The sequence below is a fragment of the Petaurus breviceps genome, unplaced genomic scaffold, assembly GCF_028583685.1.
Source record: "Petaurus breviceps papuanus isolate PSGF00001 unplaced genomic scaffold, PetGlider_PUasm1.0 174, whole genome shotgun sequence".
Lineage (NCBI taxonomy): Eukaryota > Metazoa > Chordata > Mammalia > Diprotodontia > Petauridae > Petaurus > Petaurus breviceps.
The window spans coordinates 4593617-4598153 of NW_027185761.1; positions in this window are offsets into that span (position 1 = coordinate 4593617).

Sequence of the window (4537 nt, forward strand, 5' to 3'; positions counted from 1 at the left end):
GAGCATTGAATAGATTCACTGTGGGAGAATTATAGAAGGAGGACTCCAATGGTAATGGGAATTTGAAGATCTTTCCTGCCCCTTAATAAGTATAAGGGAACTTGTAGACCTTCCCTGCTTTGAAAATGTACTCTACCCCCTAATAGGCTTAATGTAATCACATGGAGCTTATGGTGAAAGGAGTTTGCTGAAGGGTGGAGCAGAGCCCATAGGGAAGTGGGAGTCAGAATTAGCTAGACTGGGAGGAGGAGAGGACACATTCCAGGGAGTCAGTGAGGTTTGTGAGTAAATATTTCTTTGGGGGAAGGCTAAAAGATGGTGTGGTTCTCTGTGTTGTTGTGGCTTATTAACTTCTTTTCTACTATGATGGAATTGGCTTACTCATTTTGGAATATGGTTTTCTGGTGTCTGAATAAGTGTTTTGCTTCTGTCTTCTATATGGAGAATCTGTTATATTTTAAGATTGAGCACCGTGAACGTATATTTATAGTGATCGTGGGCATTGGTTCTACAAGGACATAGACAAGAATCACATATAATGAGAATATGTTAGTGTGTTGCTATCTGTGCCATTGATAGATCTGTGCCCACATTGATATGGTCACAGATTCATTAAATATTTCAAATATCTTTTTTTTCTGGATATTAGGTAATAATTTACATTTACACGATTGGAATATTCCTTGAGGGCAGAGATTATGTCATTTTTCATCACTGTATCCTTGTAAACCTGCACATAGTAGGCAGTTAGTATTAATATTAGGCAATTAGTATTGCACATTAAATATTTATTTAATTCAACTTAATGAACAACAGAGATATTTTTCTTTCATACTTTTAAATTGCCTTTAAAAATAATTTGAATAATTATTCTTGGGGCTGTGCATTTATAGATTATACAATGCTCTGACATTCCCCTGAGAGTTGTGTCAGTTATAGTCACAATGCAATGATTCAATAAAAGTGTATTGCTCTGTATTGAATAATAATATATTAATAGAAAAAGTGCTGATGGCATTTGGCTCTTTAGAAGAGAGAGTAATTATGGTTTAGCAATATCTGATGATGATATTAGCCATTTTATTTGTCACAGAAAACTAGTTTGAGAAATGTGCAAGCTAAGAGAGTAAAATGCTATCATGAGGTCAGTAGAAAAGCTGACTTGAAGGCCATATCTAAGAAGTAGCCATCAATAGTTCAGTACCAACTTGGGAGAAATTATTGAGTAGTTCCCCACAGGGATGGGGCCTAAAGGTCATCATTTTCAATATATTTATTGATGACTTGGATCCAAGAATTGAAAATATGCTCATCAACTTTGTAGTTACCTGGTTTCTGTCAAGCCAAAAATCCATATGGGGAATGTTTGGTCTCTTCAATCTTATTCCCCAAACTCCAGAGGTTAAAGAGGTATAGCCACCATACCACAAATGTAAATGGTTACATTCTTCTGTGTGCAGTTTTCCAATATGTGAGGCTCAATTCTTCTAGTTGTTGTTTCATAATCCTCAAGGGAATAATATAGCCATGTTTCTCAGGTTCAAAGGGACCTTAGAAGTCATTTGATTCAACTACCTAGTTTTACAAAGGAGGAAACTGATGCCCCCTGTTTAAGTACATTACAGAGTCAGAATTTGAAGTCAAGGCCTCTTACTCCAAATCCAACATTTTCTGCCCACTGTACCACGATGCCTAGTAAATTAAAGAAAATTATCAGATTCTCTTTTAATACAAAAAGACTCCCAGCAGTCTATCTGGATAATCAGGAAGCAAGGAGGTATGTAGGAAAGAATGAGTGTTAACAATTTTTGAGCCATAGAGGGCAGACTAATTATAGAAGAGCAAATAAGAAATAAGAAGTACAGACTGATTGAATATTACTGCCATTCCAGCATTATATAATCAAACCAAACTAGCTGACTTTCTATTTCTCAGACATGTGTAATGTTAATGGGATATAAAATCTTCCCCACCCATTAATAGGCCTTATGTGGAACCCATTAAGGGAAACTTGCTCAGGGGAGACTTGTGTGTAGGGAGGCTTTCACATATTTTGCTAATTTCTAATTAGGCACTGAGTCAGGAGGTTTGAGATGCCTTCTGGCTCTGAGAAGTGTATATATACTCTGAGTTGGTATTTTGCCTTGGGGGCTCATTATGAGAAGGCTCTTGTGATTCCCTGGTAGAGATTCTGAGTGGCCACTTGTTCAGAGCTCCCCTTTTGCTCAGATGTAAAGGCTCTCTCAATCCAGGAACATATGTAAAGTGTATAGTTGATTCATGCAGTCAGAGCCCAATTTGTTGGTCTTTTTTTCTCTGCTTGTATTTTCTCTGTATTTTCTTTGTATTTTCTCTGCAGTTCAGGGTGCTTATTTTTCTCCTGAATTAGTGAATATAATTAAAAGGATTGTTGACCCTTTAAATAGCTATCTTTCCTAGTAAAGCAGATCTAAAAACCTGTGCTTGCAATTATCATGGGTATGACAATGTAGCTGCCATTACAACATGGCACTCCATCTCTGATATCCAGCCCTTTTTAATGGTTGTTTCCACTGCCTGATATGTGCCTTCCACCTACTGCAGTCTCACAGAGTCTCTATTCTTTCAGAAACAGCTCAATCTCACCTTCTACATTGAATTTTTCCTTATTATCTTCCTCTGCTAGTGCTCTCTCATCCAATTTAACTATGTTGTATATATTTATATTTATTCTTTTCATATTTATGCTGTACATATTTGTATCTGTACTTGTTGCCTCCCCTCATTCGCTTGTAAGATCTTGTGAGTAGGATTGTCTCATTCTTTGTAATTATATTTCTAGCATTTAAAACAGTGCCTACCACATGGTAGGCACTCAATAAATACATATTAACTGATTTTGATGATTACTTCATGAGATCAGAAAGGTGACATCTTGACAGGAAATGCTACTTAAGACTAAACTTCTCAGGAGACCAAAAAGAAAAAAAAAAACTTTGGAGAAGGCAGAAATGTTATTTTGGAAATAAGAATATGGGGGAGAGAGTTGCTTTGTTAAATCAAATGCATTGAAAAAAAAAAGAATTGCAACAAAATGGAAATCATCAGCAGACCAGTGACTTGCAAAAAAGAGAAAAGATCACTGAAAAACTTTACATAAATATTAATCAGTTAAATAAATAATATGAAATTAAGATGAATTTTGGAGATCCTTAGGGTAATTAATTCTTTTGGAAACTAGAATCGCTTAGTGGATGTCTACATAATCCTTGAATCTTGTAGGTTATGTCTACATAACCATTGAATCTCTGACAATTTAGTTAATTCATGTATAAAATACATTAAACTTTTAAAATTTATTTTCAATTAATATAGGTTGATATTTATGTAACATTTTGATGATTACAAAGCATTTTTCATACATCATCTGATTTGATCCTCAGGAAAATTATGTGTAGGAGGTAGCTAGGTGGTACAGTGGATAGAGCCCTGGATTTGGCATCAGGAAGACTCATCTTCAGGAGTTCAGATGTGGCCTCAGACACTTATTAACTGTGCTACCCTAGGCAAGTCACTTAACCCTGTTGGCTTTAGTTACTCATCTGTAAAATGAGCTGGAGAAGGAAATGGAAAACTAATCCAGTATCTTTGCCAAGAAAACTCTAAATGGGGTCACAGAGTTGGACACAACTGAAAAATGACTGAACAGCTGAAAAAATTATGTGAGATAGAAATGGCAAGGTTTTGTTTTTTAAGTAGAGAGTGGGAAGCAAGGTCAGAGATGAAAGGTCATTTATCTAGAGCTATAAGGGATCCTAGAGCTCATCCAATCCAACTTTTCTACTTTATAGATGAAGAAATGGAGGCCCAGAGAGGTTACACAACTTACAAGTTAAATGACTTACTTGCCCAAGGTTACATAACTATAAGTGGCAGAGCTGGGCTCAAACCTAGGTTTTCTGAACAAATCAGGTTTTTCTAGTATACTGCCTCTTTTCAGTTCAGTTCAGTTCAGTTCTGACAAAAGTACAAAATGTGAAGGGCTGCTTAGGCAGTTTAGAACATTTCTCAACAAAGGGATAAATAACAAAGAAATCACATGCAAGTATTGTGTTGAAAGCTTTTAGAGGACAGGAGTGTGTTTATATTATCTTCCCTTGCTCTCATCTTAGAGGGTGAGGTGGCTATCTGCTTTACCAAGGCTGATGTATCCCCTCTGTCCTTAATTCCATTTTCTCCCCTCCCATTACTTCCATAAATTTGATTGATTTTCCCCTCTTTCTCCCCCCCCCACCTGGGCCTCACTCTCTTCCCCCTGCCCCTTTCTCTTTCTCTCTTTCTCTCATCTTAGCCTCTCTACTGCTTCTCTGCTTCTTTCTTCTTGGTCTGCAAATATTCTCAGCTCTCCCCTATCCTGAAAATGAAACCAAAAAATCATAACAAAATTTTATTTGATCTGTTGGTCCCTTAAACTCACTGTCTCCAATATGGACATCATCATTTCTCCAAAACCAGCCTTCTACCTTCTCTTTTTCTTTTGATTCCATTTCTATCTTCT